The following is an 18,544-nucleotide window of genomic DNA, read 5'->3' as shown; positions in this document are numbered from 1 at the left end:
GCAATGAATAGTGTTGACTATGTTTTCTGGATGAAGTTATTAAAACCTACAATTGCATGTCAATAACTGCAATATGAACAGCAACATTTGTAATCCAGTACCTCTGTAGGTAACAGGCGGCAGAGCGGAGTGATATTTTTTCCACCGGTGTGTTTATATCGTAGCCAGCAGCAAGTACCCACAGTTTGTATCATTCGTCGTTTTTCATAGGGAATTTGTGGAAACTCATTTGCCCATTTGTTGTGTCCGTTTCCACAGCGTCTAAATGCACTTTTCACTATGTTGCTTTTTTACAGTCAAGACTCTGTAGATCACAGGTGTCAAACCGATTCCAAAAAGGGCCAAGTGGGTGCTGGATTTTGTTCCAACCGATACCAATGAACTTCCTACTGAAACAAGCAGCACCTGACAAAGTTTAACTGGTTACACATGTAAAAGATCTGATTGGTGAAAAGGTGTCCTCTTCATTGGGTGGAAAGCAAACCTGCACCCACTTGGCCCTTTCTGGAATCGGTAGATTAATACTGCATTCGAGGAAGGTGGGAAATCGTGGTGGGAGTTTTCCAACCTCCAACCAGGATAAATATCATTGGAATGCCACTCTAAGTGGGGCCCCTATAGTCCCGAGGTCAGAAAAAAGTAACCCAACTTCACGAGTTGCTTTCACTCGTCACTCAACAAAATGCACTGCCTGTGAAAAAGCAGACCATCAATAGTAAAACTAAGGAAGGCAGTTTACAGTGTGGTCTATTTACTTTAGCCGTCGTTTTTCCTCTACTATTTGACCGCTTATGAGAAACCATATTTCCTGGAGGTCACCATGTCTTTTGATGGCCAAAAAAAAAAAAAAAACAACAACACTTGGAACACTTTGAGGTCACTACTCATACCATCTGAGTGGGATAAGTCCGACTTCCCATCTTACTCAAACGCAGCATGAGCACGAGTGGCCGAAGCACTCCTCTCTATTGTGGTTGCATTACGCATCTAAAAAAAATAGTCTCGCAGATATAATTCAATTCAATTCAATTTTATTTGTATAGCCCTCGATCACAAAAATGTTGTCTCAAAGGGCTTTGCAGAGGCAATATGATACACAATCAGAAACAGCAAACGAAGCAACAAAGATGAATAAATAAATTCAAGTCCTGGGTATCCCCCATCCTTAGACCCTCCATGTCGGCAAGGAAAAACTCCCAAAACTCCAGAGTCTTCGGGAGAAAACGAGAAACCTTGGGGAGTACCACAATCAGGAGAGATCCTCTCCCAGGACGGATAGACAGGAAGCCCCAGGACCGCTAATGGGAATTAGCAGGCAAAGTTACAGTCCGTAAAAAATGCGGTGGAGTACGGGAACAAGAAGAGGTCCATCTAGCCAGATGAGACGGGGGTAGCAACGAGGACGTCCATCCAGCCTGGGGTCCGGACAGTCAGGAGGCTGCAGCTGAAAAATAGCCCCTTCCCAGAGGGGAGGGGGAAAAGGGGACACCGGGTGACTAGTGATGAAGAGACTAGACAACTAGATATTAACATTAGGAAATAGAAATAAAGTAAGATAAGTGGTAGGTAGAGTGAGAAAAAAGGAGATAGAACTCAGTGGCTGTACTTCCCCCAGCTTTATAGCTTCTAATGCAGCTTAGACTAAACTTTGAGTCTACTCCGACTTCACCTAGCCTGACCATAAGCTTTGCTGAATAGGAACGTTTTTAATCTAATCTTAAATGTGCAGACTGTCTCGGCTTCTTTAATATTAGCTGGAAGCTGATTCCATAAAAAAGGGACTTGGTGGCTAAAGGCTCTAGCTCCGACAGTACTTTTAGAAACCCTGGGAACTACCAGTAGACCTGCATTCTGAGAGCGGAGTGTTCTGTTGGGGCGGTATGGAACCAGAGCATCGGAGAGATAAGATGGCCCCACCCATTAATGGTCTTAAATGTATGAAGGAGGATTTTAAATTTAATTCTAAACTCGACTGGAAGCCAGTGAAGGGCCTGGAGCACAGGGGTGATGAGCTCTCTTCTATTGGTTCCTGTTAAAAGTCCTGCTGCTGTGTTTTGGACAAGCTGAAGACCTTTTAGGGAACTTTTAGGACAAGCTGCAAGTAGGGAGTTACAGTAATCCAATCTCGATGTAACGAACGCGTGAATTAATTTTTCTGCATCGCTTTTAGATAAAATATTTCTAATTTTGGCTATGTTGCGCAGGTGAAAGAATGAAAATTCTGAATAGATGAATAAATGAATTACGGCAGTTTGGTGTGACATTGTTTTGGCCGCGTGGGTATTTTGAACAAAGATCTGCAATTTGAATTTATTTGACTATGTTAGATCTGTTGATATCGTTTTTTTTTTTTGTTAGCATGCTAGGAAGGGACCAGTGACTCGTGCTACCTTAGCCTCTGCGGAGCCCTGAAATTAATAAATAACTAACAAGCTGCATGAAATTTGTTGAAATCAACTCCACCGACTAATTTAACTCAAGTTTACTCGAAGATTAAGCCTAATCTCAAAAATAAAAACGTCCGCTTTACAGTGTATCACAAAAGTGAGTACACCCCTCGCATTTTTGCAGATATTTAAGTATATCTTTTCATGGGACAACACTGACAAAATGACACTTTGACACAATGAAAAGTAGTCTGTGTGCAATTTATATACCGTATTGGCGCGAATATAAGACGGCCCTGATTATAAGACGACCCCCTCTTTTTCAAGACTCAAGTTTGAAAAAAGACTTTTTGAACACCAAATTAATTTTTATACATAAAATAATTACAGTACATCCGAAAAAAAAAAAAAAAAGATTATAACAATATATTTGAGAGAAAAAACATGTTATCTTGCCTCATTCAAATCTTAATATCTGAACATTTAAATATGTAAACTAAAGTGCAATCACATTGGTAAATGAATGGCTTCTGGTTTTTTAAATGTAAATAAACCAATCTATTGTGATAAAACAACAAAATTGCAATAACTACATTAACCATCACAGTGAAGTCTAACTGTAACTGTAGTCTTGAAACAAATCTGAATAAGGAAAAACATTGCAATAAAATAATGCAAACTGGTTAAACTTGAGAGTAGCTGAGATCTGTCATGACAGAACATCTCTTCAATGATATCTGGCGCCATCTAGCGTCCTGAATGGGTATAACGTCTAGACCGCGAATATAAGACGACCCCCACTTTTTCAGTCTTATTTCAATGCAAAAAACACCGTCTTATACTCGGGTCAATAGGGGGTGTACTCACTTTTGTGATACACTGTAAGTGCGTTTTTAGAATATGACAGCTACCGGAAGCACCCGGTGAGTGCAAACCACTTGGCCACGGCGTTTAAAACTTTTTCCAACGCATTACATCTCAGCTAACCGATTAAAGTGTCAGTCAGCATGGAATGGTCGCCAATGCCACATTATCATATGTAGCCTGCGTGACCTCCGACCCCGAGTGGATCTCCCAGTGGACGCCCCCTCTCCCCCGGTGGGCCGCGTCAAGGGCACGCTTGAACGCCCCCCCGCCGCCCTCCAAGGGTCACTGGGACACGATGTCATTAAAGGCGTCCTGATGTGTGGTGACATTAAATAGCAGTATTTTTCAATTAGCGCTGACAAATTCAATCAAAGTCGCATAGATTAGCAGGAACGAGCCGCGGCTCATTTACAGGCAATTTTAATTGCGCGGCCATTAGACGAGCAGAGCGCGGCCTCGCTCTCATTATCAATCATGCAAAGCATCAATAGTAAAAGGTTGGAAGGGAGGGGAGGGCCGGTGGGCCCGCGAGTGTAGGCGTGCGCGCATGGCCAGCGCGCACGCCAACGCTCAGCTACACTCCATACAGCAGCTAATAAATAGTCGCTTTTGTACTTATAAATTATCCAGTTTAATTAACAACAGGGATTATGATTGGACGATGATTTAATTAAACCTTTCCTGCATGCATGGAGAGTGCTTCCTTCATCCATTACAGAAAAAAGGGGGGAAGGAGTGTGGAGTGGGCTTGGCAGAAAGGAGTGAGAGAGTAAATGTAGAAAAAGCTCTAAAAGAAGTTGCTTAATGCTAACCTGGTTGCATTAGCATCAACGAAACAGTAGTGATCTACTAAATTCATATCTATGACTTCAAACACCTAAAATATTTTTCCCGCATAAAATGAATGAAGATGCCATTAATCTGTTTCAGCCACTAAGAAAAAATAACAAAACATGTTAAGAAAAAAATGTAATTTACATAGCATTGTTCATCATAAAAAAATACAGCTTATAGAAAATGCTATTTTTCTAGAAATTGCGAGAGAGTACTTTTATGTTGGTTGGTAAACTCCCACAGGTCACTTTCGGTTGATTTTGGGTCGTTTCCTGTTAATTTGGGTCATTTCCTGTTGATTTTAGCCCACTCCTTGTTGATTTATGAGCAGTGTTGTTAATCTTACTTTAAAAAAGTAATTAATTACAGTTACAAATTATTTCTCCCAAAAAGTAAGTGTGTTAGTAACTCAGTTACCTGAATGTAAGAGTAATTAGTTACTTGGTAAAAAACAAACAAACAAACAAAAAAAAAAAGCAAAAAAAAAACAAAAAAAAAACAAGTAACTAGTGATAATTTTGATGTTTTTTTTTTTTTTCCTCAAAAAAAAAAAACAAAAAACAAAAAAACAGGTCACACAATTTGAAGTTTAAAAGGTTTTTGGGACAATTGGCCCTAGCCTAATCCTTTACCTTAAACTTAACTAGACACAGGGGTATTGCTGATGTTGCGATAACTAGATAGTAACCTTTGCTATGTATGGAAGTCATTTAATGTTGTGAATCAACCGTTAAAGTTGTTAAAATTGCTCCCGTTATTGCATTAGTTCCCTTCTGTCTATTTTAGACATGTGTAAATTTTAAAACCGTTTCATCATTTAAAGGTAGATTTAAGTTTAGTTTTGCCGATTTAGGAGCATTTCAGATAAAAGTTACTTAAATCCGCAAGGAAGGTTCTCTACAATAGACCCTACTCACATGACGTCACAACCACGCCTCCGCGCCATGCTGTCCGTCTACTTGTCGTGTTGATGCATTACCGCTACGTAAATTCCTCCTATTATGGCGTGTTTTTCTGCTGGTTAACATTAATAATCATAATGGTGAAGGCGTGTGTGGCGGTTGGTTGCAGTAACAGAGAAGATAGACGGAGAGACTTGAAGTTTTACCGTATTCCGAGAGACCCGGAGAGGAGAGCGAGATGGACTGCTGCAATTCGACGAGAAAACTGGGCTCCAAACGATTACCACGGATTATGTAGTAGTCATTTTATATCTGGTAAGATGCATTTAATATATATTTAAAGGATTTTGGGCTGACAACCACAATTAAGATCATTGCGAGGCTAATCGCCGACAACATACAGTTTCAAATTCAAGATGCTTATTTCTTCCATCATCATTACATTTTGAATAATATTTAGCTGGTACCAAGTGAAAGAAGCTGGCGTCGTCTACGGATCATCAGTTAAAGAGGTGTGTCCAAACCTTTTGCAAAGGGGGCCAGATTTGGTGTGGTAAAAATGCGGGGGGGCGACCTTGGCTGATTTACATAGGACAATATATTTAAACAAATTTTAGCAAGCCCTTCTGTGTGTCACATTTACTTTATTTTTTTTTTCATTAATTCATAATTTCAACAATCTCGCCTTTGTGGCGTTCTCTTTTGACACTCGGGCTCTTGCGAAATACTGCTGCTGTGAAATTAAACTAGCTTCTAGTTGCTATAATTTCTCGCTGCGTATCTTCCCAGTAATGTTGTCGTACATGTCAGCGTGTCTTGTTCGGTAATATTATCGTGTCCCATCGAACTCTTTGAAAACAGCGACTGTCTCTTTGCAAATGAGGCAGACACAGTTGTTGCGTGTTTTATTGAAGAAATAGTCCAATATCCACCTATCCTTGAAGCGTCGGCCATCGCAGTCAACTTTTTTTTTTTTTTTTGTGCTTGTCACCATTTTAGAAATCACACAGGGTAATGTTGCTTAGAGTGCTGCTTTTAAAGTTTTTCAAACTTTTGTGAGAATAGGCTGATTTTGTGTGGACAAGATAGTTGTAGATATCAGGGTAGCAGATGTCAGGCAGAGAGGGCGAAGACAGCGGGTCGAAAAATATCGATTTAGGCATCAAATATGGATCTGGCGAATGGATAGACTGAAGCTTTTCCACATAACGCCTTTTATGCAACGCATCCAATGAGTTTACAGCGTCTGAAAGCACTGGGGCTTCCATGAATTGCTCTATAAACTGAACGACTAATTGAAACCGTTGAGAATACGGATAAACAATGACGGGCAATATGGCGGCCGGATACAGCGACACATCATTCTGTGACGTCGGTGAGTAGGGTCTATAGAGCCTTCCTGAGAAGTCTACTGCCTTAAGATGGCAGCTGTTTACTAACGTATCTAGTTCTTTATTATACATGTTGCTAATGCCGCTGTGTCTGTCATTTGCATCTAGTTCTGTATATATGTGATATCTACCGAAGCATCATGTGGGCGTAGGTTGCAGGCTATCGGCTACAGTCAGGTATTATTGGAACCACCTAGCATAGTAGTATCGCGTTTGCAACAGCGTCACACTCCCTTGCCTCCTTCCCACTCCTGCTCTGCTCTCTCGTCTCCGTGAGTCCGTCTTTTTCAGACTTTTCTCACGTCAGTCAACCAACATTGTTCACTGTGTTTCTTGTTGTTGTTTGTACTTCTTCTGTCTCTCTCCTTCTTTTCTTCTGTTCCCCAATAACCCCTTCTTGTTTGCTGCTTTCTCCAAATAAACAAGGTTTACGTTGGATGATCACAATGGGAGTACGTCATACTCCCATGTGGTACATTAAAACTGTTCAGACCAATTGAACACTCAGATTTCCACTCTCCGTGTCAAGCAGCTGGACAGGAAAGGTTAGAAAAATGTTTTGGTTACATTATAGAACAATTTGGATTACAATATTAATTCCGCCATGCACACAATTCATTTGTGACCAGACTGTGAAGTGCTTCAATGATGTGTCGTCATATGTAGCTGCCATCTTCATAAGATGACGAGAAATATTGTCTCATCTCTATAAACAATATCCTCGTCTCCTTGATGGAATTTCTGGTCAGCTGGCTAACATGTAAACAGAAGAGCTCAGCGTGACGAAGTTGCAATTACAGACATAAGATTAACCCCTTTGAGCTTTTGGGGCATTTTCAGGTCACTTCCTGTTGACATGGACAGAGGCGTCGCGTCCCATTAGGCAAACCAGGCAATTGCCTAGGCCCCCCAGCCAGCAGGGGCCCCCAGAGGGCCAACAGATTTAGCACACGCAGCTTTACTGCACTGTCACAGCGACAAGTGCAAGAGTGCCTGTGAAAGCCTTGTGTCTGAGTTCCTTGAAGGGGCCCCTTCACTCGCTCTACACGCCCCCCTCACGTGACTCAGCGTGAGAGTAAGTGGCGATTTGGCTTTTTTTTAATTGGCGTATATCCAACATGAAGAGAAGTTATCCTTCTGGAAGCGATAAAAGAAAGAAAAAAAAGCAGAAGAGGAGAAAAGAAAGCAAGACAGCGGTGAGTGTACTATGTTACTGTAGTTTTATGTCCTAATGTAGCAGAAGCCGGGCACTTTGAGTGTCCTAAGAAGCGCTCTATGAGACCGAGGCGTTATTATACCTTTATTAAATATGCTATTGCTCCAAGTCAAACTGTCCCCCTTACTTGCACACGCTCGAAGGGCCCCATGTTGCTTGTTGCCTGGGGCCCCCGGTCACCCTTGCTACGCCTCTGGACATGGGCTCACTTTTCTGGTGATTCTGGGTCATCTTTTGTTGATTTGGGTCACTTCCTGTTGATTTTTAGGGCAAATTCGAGTCACTTTCATTTCCAGGACGTTCCAGGACACCGTTGGATAAGTTTTTGTCAGTCCGAGAGTCGATGTGAGCCAAAAGATATTGACTGGTTACTTTCAAAGTCACCCGATGGAGATTTGATTTTGGGCAGAAGTTAAAATGAATGAGAGTCAGTGAGGACTTTTTTTGTGGTTCCAGTATAATTGACCATGGAGTCAAATTACTCCAAAGGATCCAATGTGTGTTCTCCCCAAAGCAAAAATGTCTTGCTGTAGCATTATGAACATTTAAAATGTCCCCTTGTTTTTTTCCATTGGAAAGAAATGCTTTTTTTTTGGGGGGGGGGGGGGGGGGCGAAAAAATGTATGTACCCTAATTTTCGGACTATAAGCCGCTACTTTTTTCCCTCATTTTGAATCCTGCGGCTTGTAGTCCAGTATGGCTTATTTGTTGATTTATTTGGGTTAATAGTTAACACTTTATTTGACAGTGGCATCATAAGAACATCATAATTATGACGTGACACTATCATGGGCATTACTGAATGCTTATGACAGATGTCAATATGTGTCATGTGGCATATTATGTCACTAAATCCATTTATGTGCAGCTCAGATCTTTTATGTCCATTCAAAAGTGAGATAATTTGCTGGATGACACAAAGTGACATCTATTAAAAGCATTCATTAATGCTTATGACAGTGTCATGTAATAATTATGACTGTCTTATGACAGTATTATGGCACCACTATCCAAGAAAATGTTACCAAATACCATAACTAACAATTAATGAAACAACTGTAACAGTAACTGAAGAAATAATTAGCACAGAACATGACTGTTATTTACATCTGTAGCGCCGCCATGCATGCTAGGAGGAATGTTGGATGACAACAGTGTTGAGAGCAGGTGGCAGCAGAGGTTGACTGTCTACCCCAAGGGAGCAGTGATGGCCAAATGAAGCTTTGAGTGACAATAAGGCTTTGCAGCCAATTGGTTCAAAGCTTAATGGTGGGTTATTTGGTGTCATGACAGTCTTACGCTGCCATTGTCAAATGAAGTGTTACCAGTTATTATCTTTTGGTATAAATATCCCATAATACAATGAGGACAACTGCGGTTTATAGTCCAGTGCGGCTTATCTATGAACAAATGCCGTTTCCATGTCAAATTTGGTGGCTGGCGGCTTATAGTCAGGTGAGCCTTATAGTCCAGAAATTACGGTATTAGCATTGTCTGTCTACATGTGTTTAAGCAAAGCACAAAGATAACCTAAGTGAAGGTACCACTGTATGTTTGGAATGGCTTACTTTGCCCAGCCGGTACCCTTCCAACCCCCACTGCTCCTGCTGTTTAAATCTACAGCTAAATGGCATATTTGCTCATATCACCGCTTGTAAAGTGGCGAGGATGTGGCGGTAAAGCTATTAGGTAGCTCGACCCGCCTGATAGGAACAGATGCGTGAAGGGTCGGGCGGGGGGAGCGGCGGGGGACGTCGTCGCCTTAAGCGCCGGTTCAGCTCGCCACTATTTGGCGGAAAGAGTAGCAGCGTAGCGGTATCAAACCTTTTCATCAGCTTTCAAATGCCAGGGTGCGTTTACTCACACGCTCGTCTCCTGAATGCCGCCACACACACGGCCAGAAAACGCTTCAGGCGCTCAAATAAAGTGAGTCAAAAGTGCAGGTGTATTGTTGCTAGGGAGTCTGAACACAAACATGCTAGCCATCTTACAAAGTGCCCCCTGGAGTCTTTTAGCCTTTGAGGTACAAGCATAAGGATAATTATGCCAGTTTTTAGATCAATTACCCCCTTACGATTGAACTCAGGGGCCGTTTACATGGTGACTCTCCGAGAATACGAAGAATTTCAAATGTGCATTTGCGTCTCCATTCGAACAATGTCGCAATTCCGCATGAAAACGATGTAGTATTCATGCCAGGCCCAAGGGGGCAGTGAAGATTTACAGGGCGACAGAGAATGATGCACTTTGATCCCACCAAGCTCCCTCAGCCCGGAAAAAAATATGCCCGCCCACTCGAAGCAATGGCATTTTTCTTTTGTTCAAAAAGGCACAAAATTTGAAACATTCAACATATTTAACATTCCGCCATATTTGCTGTTTTTAATGTTTAGTCGCACCGCTACGCACGCCCAATGTGACGTGTACAAGTGCTGACGTTAACAGCTTGGTCTTTGAAGCCCCCGTCAATCCCCCGCAATCGGATTCTTCTACTTTGGAGGCAGGATTCAGAATTTTTCGTCTTCGCCGACACCATATGCATGCGAGGCGAGTCCGCTACTCAGTCATTGCGTCTTTTTGTCGCAGAGTCGCCATGTAAACTGCCCCTCAGTAAAGGCCCGATTGTCAGGTGTCTCTAAAGATGATCCTGGCATGGGGTAAACGCAGGGGTGAAAGTGGCTAGAATTTTTTGCTGGAACTCCCTGCCTCCATTTTTTTTTAATGGGGGTGGGAGTCAAACCTAAAACCACGGAAATGCAAAAAATAAAAAAATTCCTGCGTGAAGTTTGCATGTTCTCCCTGTGCCTCCGTGGGTTTTCTCCGGGTACTCTGTTTTCCCCACACATCACAAAAACATGAATGGTAGGCTGATCGAACGCTCTAAATTGTCCTTAAGTATGACTGTGTGCGCGAATGGTTGTTCGTCTCCTTGTGCCCTGCGATTGGCTGGCAATTGATTCAGGGTGTACCCCGCATATTGCCCATAGTTAGCTGGGATTGGCTCCAGCGCCCCCGTGACCCTCGAGAATATTAGCGGCTCAGAAAATGAATGAATTAAAGGTTTAACACATGTATTAGGCTACTGCTTTACACTGGAACAAGACATAAATGAGAAACTGATTTCCGTTCAAAATTGTATTTTTTCACTGATTTAAAAAATTCCATCTAAAACTCCATCTAATTTTATATTTTCCCCTCATTTCTTCAAATCTAAAAGCAAAACCTCAATTTTAACTCTTCAATAACATAGGATGCACTTTATAATGGAAGATAATGTAAACATTGAATTTTTTTTTAAATAATAGAATTATATACAGTGGGGTGAATAAGTATTTAGTCAACCACCAATTGTGCAAGTTCTCCTACTTGAAAAGATTAGAGAGGCCTGTGATTGTCAACATGGGTAAACCTCAACCATGAGAGACAGAATGTGGAATAAAAAAAGAAATTCACATTGTTTGATTTTTAAAGAATTTATTTCCAAATTAGAGTGGAAAATAAGTATTTGGTCACCTACAAACAAGCAAGATTTCTGGCTGTCAAAGAGGTCTAACTTCTTCTAACGAGGTCTAACGAGGTTCCACTCGTTACCTGTATTAAATGCACCTGTTTTAACTCATTATCGGTATAAAAGGCCCCTGTCCACAACCTCACTCAGTCACACTTCAAACTCCACTGTGGCCAAGACCAAAGAGCTGTCGAAGGACACCAAAGACAAAATTATAGACCTGCACCAGGCTGGGAAGACTGAATCTGCAATAGGTAAAACGCTTGGTGTAAAGAAATCAACTGTGGGAGCAATTATTAGAACATGGAAGACATACAAGACCACTGATAATCTCCCTCGATCTGGGGCTCCATGTAAGATCTCACCTTGTGACGTCAAAATGATAACAAAAACGGTGAGCAAAAATCCCAGAACCACACAGGGGGACCTAGTGAATGACCTACAGAGAGCTGGGACCACAGAACAAAGGCTACTATCAGTAACACAATGCGCCGCCAGGGACTCAAATACTGCACTGCCAGACGTTCCCCTGCTGAAGCCAGTAGACGTCCAGGCCCGTCTGCGGTTCGCTAGAGAGCATTTGAATGATCCAGAAGACGACTGGTAGAATGTGTTATGGTCAGATGAAACCAAAATAGAACTTTTTGGTAGAAACACAGGTTCTGTGAATACTGAATTGCATCTGAAGAACATCATACCCACTGTGAAGCATGGTGGTGGAAACATCATGCTTTGGGGCTGTTTTTCCGCAAAGGGACCAGGACGACTGATCTGTGTAAAGGAAAGAATGAATGGGGCCATGTATCAAGAGATTTTGAGCGAAAATCTCCTTCCATCAGCAAGGGCATTGAAGATGAGACGTGGCTGGGTTTTTCAGCATGACAATGATCCCAAACACACAGCCAGGGCAACAAAGAAGTGGTTTCATAAGAAGCATTTCAAGGTCCTGGAGTGGCCTAGCCAGTCTCTAGATCTCAACCTCATAGAAAATCTGTGGAGGGAGTTGAAAGTCTGTGTTGCCCAACGACAGCCCCAAAACATCACTGCTCTAGAGGAGATCTGCATGGAGGAATGGGCCAAAATACCAGCAACAGTGTTTGAAAAGCTTGTGAAGAGTTACAGAAAACATTTGGCTTCTGTTATTGCCAGCAAAGGGTACATAACAAAGTATTGAGATGAACTTTTGGTATTGACCAAATACTTATTTTCCACCATGATTTGCAAATAAATTCTTTAAAAATCAAACAATGTGATTTTTCTAGTTTTTTTTTCCACATTCTGTCTCTCATTGGTTGAGGTTTACCCATGTTGACAATTACAGGCCTCTAATATTTTCAAGTGGGAAAACTTGCACAATTAGTGGTTGACTAAATACTTATTCGCCCCACTGTAAGTAACATACATTAACAAAAAAATAAGTACAAATAACATACATTTACACAGTGATATGGAATATATTTTGAAGACTAAGCAAACAGACTTTTTTTTTTTTAATTATAAGGAAATAAATAAGTAGCCTTACATAAATGAACAAAAATAAGTCCAAAGTGCACATTAACATGGAAGCTTAAAATAAAATAAACCTCATGAATTCTTTCTTTCTCTTAAAGATCAGATCAATTTTCCTTTGCATTGCTCCTTCAATTCAACAAGCTTGTTTTTTTTCTTCTATTTGTTTTTCCAAAAAAACGAGCGGGCTCTGGCTGCAAACCGCCCCTCCAGGCTCCTCTTCTGCTCATCTCAGTCCCCTGTTTGCACCCAACTCTCTTGGAGAGAAAGAACGTGCATTTGAACCAATCAGAGATAACTATCATTTCTCATTACGTGTCAGTATGTTAGCCAATTGAACGGACAGCAGAGTCCATGTTTTTTTTTTTTTTTTTTTTGCTGCTTGCGACGCGACTTGTCAGAGGCAGAGAGAGAGACGCTGGAACGAACAACGTCAAAGAAATAAATGAATAATAAATATCGGTGGAAATGGCTGATGTTACACAAGCTCTTTATAGCCTTGTTGTTAACACTTGTGTATGCAAATCTGACGTTAGCAGATTCTTATTGGAGATGCGTGTGTGGCAGCATGGCAGGTTTTGGTTGGACAGTTGCCGTCATATTTGTGGGATCAAAGCGGCGTTCTGGGCAGTTCCGCTTAATAAACTCATAGTGGAACTCCGTTCCGGCTCATTCCAGTCCACTTTCACAACTGGGTAAATATCATTGCTTTCTATGTTTGGCACATAGGGAACAGTTTTTTTAACCATCTTGCTCAAATTAAATGACTCATGTCGAAGAATGCGGCTAGTTTGTTAGTGCTTTGTTATGATTAGGTGGCTGCCACAATGGCTTTTTCCATTCAAAATTCTTGTGAATAAATGCTTAAAGGGTATCATAATACTAAGGGGCTGTGAGATATCAATTGAAACGTTATGTGGCAAGATAACAAATATTAATAAAGTTAAAAAAAAAAAAAAATCACATTCACGAGCAATTATCGAAAATAGATAGAAAATTACGAACATTACCGAAAGTATTCCGGAAACAGCCGAATGGGGCGGAGATGTCACAACAAGGAAACAAAAGGTCAAGGGAGGTGCCATCGTTGTTTATCGACGAGAGTTGCGTTCGTGATTTATCAAAAAATCGCTAAAATGGTTCAAACCTGTCATGCTATGTGGTGTACAAATAGCCATTTGTCACAATGTAGTACCCATGAGTTCCCAAACGCGAGAAAAAGAGCTGGACAACACAGACAATGAGTAAAGTTCGTCCGTGCTAAGAGGGCTAATTTTGCAGACCCAGCCTCCGGCACGGTTTTGTGTGGTGTGCATTTTACACTTGAAAGCTATTCGAACTATGGACAAATGAAATCAGGTTTTGCTAAGAAATTGCTGATGAAGTCAGACGCCCACCATACATTCAGTATTCTTTCTCCTCCAAACACGAGAACCTGTGTTTCTACCAAAAAGTTCTATTTTGGTTTTATATGACCATAACACATTCTCTCAGTCCTCTTCTGGATCATCCAAATGCTCTCTAGCGAACCGCAGACAGGCCTGGACGTGTACTAGCTTCAGCAGGGGGACACGTCTGGCAGTGCAGGATTTGAGGCGGCGCACTGTGTTACTGATAGTCGCCTTTGTTATTGTGGTACCAGCTCTCTGTAGGTCATTCACTAGGTCCCCCTGTGTGGTTCTGGGATTTTAGGATTTTTGCTCACCATTCTTGTTATCATTTTGACGCCTCGGGGTGAGTTCTTGCATGGAGCCCCAGATCGAGGGAGATTATATTTTATATATATATATATATATTAGGGCTGTCAAAATTGTCGCGTTAACTTTTTAATTTTTTAAATTAATCATGTTAAAATATTTGACGCATTAACGCAGATGCCCCGCTTAGACAGACTTAAATGACAGTACAGTGAAATGCTCACTTGTTGTGTTTTGCCACCCTCTGCTGGCGCTTCGGTGCGACTGATTTTATTGGCTTCAGCACCTATGAGCATTGTGTAAGTAATTATTGACATCAACAATGGCAGGCTACTAGTTTATTTTTTGATTGAAAATTTTACAATTTTTATTAAAACGAAAACATTAAGAGGGTTTTTAAGATAAAATTTCTATAACTTGTACTAACATTTTTCTTTTAAGAACTACAAGTCTTTCTATCCATGGATCGCTTTAACAGAATGTTAATAATGTTAATGCCATCTTGTTGATTTATTGTTATAATAAACAAATACAGTCCTTATGTACCGTATGTTGAATGTATATATCCATCTTGAGTCTTATCTTTCCATTCCAACAATAATTTACAGAAAAATATGGCATATTTTATAAATGGTTTGAATTGCGACTAATTGCGATTAATTATGATTAATTAATTTTGAAGCTGTAATTAACTCGATTAAAAATTTTAATCGTTTGACAGCCCTAATAAATATAAATATATATATATATATTAATTATATTATATATCTTGTATATCTTCCATTTTCTAATACTTGCTCCCACAGTTGATTTCTTTACACCAAACGTTTTACCTATTGCAGATTCCGTCTTCCCAGCCTGGTGCAGGTCTACAATGTTGTCTCTGGTGTCCTTCGACAGCTCTTTGGTCTTGGCCATAGTGGAGTTTGGAGTTTGACTGACTGAGGTTGTGGACAGGTGTCTTTTATATCGATAATGAGTTAAAACAGGTGCCATTAATATAGGTAACGAGTGGAGCCTCGTTAGATAGACCTCGTTAAAAGAAGTTAGACCTCTTTGAAAACCAGAAATCTTGCTTGTTTGTAGGTGACCAAATACTTATTTTCCACTCTAATTTGGAAATAAATTCTTTAAAAATCAAACAATGTGATTTTCTGTTTTTTTCCCTCACATTCTGTCTCTTATGGTTGAGGTTTACCCATGTTGACAATTACAGGCCTCGCTAATCTTTTCAAGTAGGAAAACTTGCACAATTGGTGGTTGACTAAATACTTATTTGCCCCACTGTATTATAAAATGCAAAAAAGGTTGATTAAAAGTTGGTGGGGACATTTTGAGCATTCTGAAAAGTTGGTAGTGTTATGTCTCTACCGTCCCTATGCAAACCTACGCCCTTGGTAATCTCACATTACAAACTAAAATGGTCACGAATCCTGAAAAAGTGACAATCTGGACCTAAATTCCTCAAAAATCATACTTATTCTCTGTGAAATGTGGATCTTTTTAGCTGAAACATAGCTATCATTCTGGTACATACTCAGGTGAGTTGTACATTCTGCCATTTAGTGGAATGGAATTTAATTGTTTGGCCTGTCGCAGGCTGACAAAGATGCCTTATTTGTCTAAATATGATCATTTTTGGAGAAATTAAGTCTTAACTACAAACAATGTGTTGCAGTTTGCATGGCGGTTGGACAGCTGGTCTTGGCGGTGCCGGTTTCAGTGATCCATCAAATGCCCCAACTTTCCAAAGAGCAACAAGCAGGTGTGCATCGTCCCGAATCACTGTTATTACGCTCAGAAGACAGCCGGCCCCCCTCTTTAGGCAGAAGCATGTCAAGTCACTCTGCTCCACCTTTGACCATTGGCAGGTAAGTATAGCCTAGCACCCGTGTTAAACCCAACGAATTAGAGGCGTCCATGAACGAGAAAGACACTAGTTAAAATGTCCAGACACTGTTTCAGCCGCTTTGAGACAAGTTAATTAGATCTCAACTTGTCTCAAACACTTGTTATCCAATTATCACCCGCAGCCTCCATCGCACCAATGGGACGTGAGGAACCGGCAGCTAAAATTGGGTTAGCGTCGCCTCGTCCCGCTGGCTTCCGCTGATGTGACGGACGGATGAATGGTCGCCTTGTTTCACCGACTTTTCTCAGAAAAAACGTCTGAAAGCTGCAGGTGACTTCTGACCATGAGACCATTTCTGTTAACAAGGTAGCTCACGCTTGGGCTTCTAGAGGAAACGACGGGCACTTCAACCCCCAAACGTTCACTCAGGCCTTTGATGGAACGGTGAACGCTGCTGAGAACTGAGCGAGCACAGGCGTCCCCTCACTGCGTCCAACGTCATTAGTAGGGAATGAGACGATAGGGCCGCCGCTAATGAGCCCTGGTGGCATAATTAGCGGCGAGCTGGGCGCTTGGCCTGCTGCTCATGGCTAATGGAGTGAACAAAGCGGCGAAGGAGCCATTAAGTCAAGGTGTGGAGATCGGATCACCGTGTGAAACATTCCAAATGTTGTCGTCGTTTAGCCCTGCTTGGCTTACTAGCTATTTTGTCTAACAAATTTCTCGTGGTTGGGTTAAGTCCAACTTTCCGATTTCTTTTTAATGCCCTTTTAAAATTTAGTGTATATCTCTAGTCATCCTATTTTTGTGTGTGATGAAATCATACAGTGTCATGTTGAGCTGGTCGCTGTCAGAAGTTAAAAAGTGCATGTGACATGACAAAAAAAAATCTTAAATAGCATTATTATTGGAATTAAAATCATATTTTGAGATGATTCGACTATATACAACAATTTGGCAACGCGCAGAAGATGAGAAATGCGTCTTTAAAGGGCAACTGAAGACCTTTCCGGATTTTGGTGTAATTTTACGAATATAAACTTAGGACGAGTTCTTCAAAACAACCATGACATTATCAACACGTAATTGCAAGGATAATTTGCGTTTTTTTTTAGTTTTTTTGCACTCCGTTAAATGTCCCTTCGCAAACCCGGAAGTGTGACGTAGATTCCCCGACGCAACAGAGAAGATTATCCACAGCTACAGTGCCTTGCCCTTGAATCTTGCAACCTTTCACCACATTTCAGGCTTCAAACATAAAGATATGAAATTTAATTTTTTTGTCAAGAATCAATAACAAATCGGACACAATCGTGAAGTGGAACAACATTTATTGGATAATTTAAACTTTTTTTAACAAATAAAAAACTGAAAAGTGGGGCATGCAATATTATTCGGCCCCTTTACTTTCAGTGCAGCAAACTCACTCCAGAAGTTCAGTGAGGATCTCTGAATGATCTAATGTTGTCCTAAATGACCGATGATGATAAATAGAATCCAAATGTGTGTAATCAAGTCTCCATATAAATGCACCTGCTCTGTGATAGTCTCAGGGTTCTGTTTAAAGTGCAGAGAGCATTATGAAAACCAAGGAACACACCAGGCAGGTCCGAGATACTGTTGTGGAGAAGTTTAAAGCCGGATTTGGATACAAAAAGATTTCCCAAGCTTTAAACATCTCAAGGAGCACTGTGCAAGCCATCATATTGAAATGGAAGGAGCATCAGACCACTGCAAATCTACCAAGACCCGGCCGTCCTTCCAAACTTTCTTCTCAAACAAGGAGAAAACTGATCAGAGACGCAGCCAAGAGGCCCATGATCACTCTGGATGAACTGCAGAGATCTACAGCTGAGGTGGGAGAGTCTGTCCATAGGACAACAATCAGTCGTACACTGCACAAATCTGGCCTTTATGGAAGAGTGGCAAGAAGAAAGCCATTTCTCAAAGATATCCATAAAAAGTCTCGTTTAAAGTTTGCCACAAGCCACCTGGGAGACACACCAAAATGGGGAAGAAGGTGCTCTGGTCAGATGAAACCAAAATTGAACTTTTTGGCCACAATGCAAAGCGATATGTTTGGCGTAAAAGCAACACAGCTCATCACCCTGAACACACCATCCCCACTGTCAAACATGGTGGTGGCGGCATCATGGTTTGGGCCTGCTTTTCTTCAGCAGGGACAGGGAAGATGGTTAAAATTGACGGGAAGATGGATGCAGCCAAATACAGGAACATTCTGGAAGAAAACCTGTTGGTATCTGCACAAGACCTGAGACTGGGACGGAGATTTATCTTCCAACAGGACAATGATCCAAAACATAAAGCCAAATCCACAATGGAATGGTTAAGAAATAAACGTATCCAGGTGTTAGAATGGC

The sequence above is a fragment of the Corythoichthys intestinalis genome, chromosome 2 (assembly GCF_030265065.1).
Source record: "Corythoichthys intestinalis isolate RoL2023-P3 chromosome 2, ASM3026506v1, whole genome shotgun sequence".
Lineage (NCBI taxonomy): Eukaryota > Metazoa > Chordata > Actinopteri > Syngnathiformes > Syngnathidae > Corythoichthys > Corythoichthys intestinalis.
Note: the sequence above shows the minus strand (reverse complement) of the source record.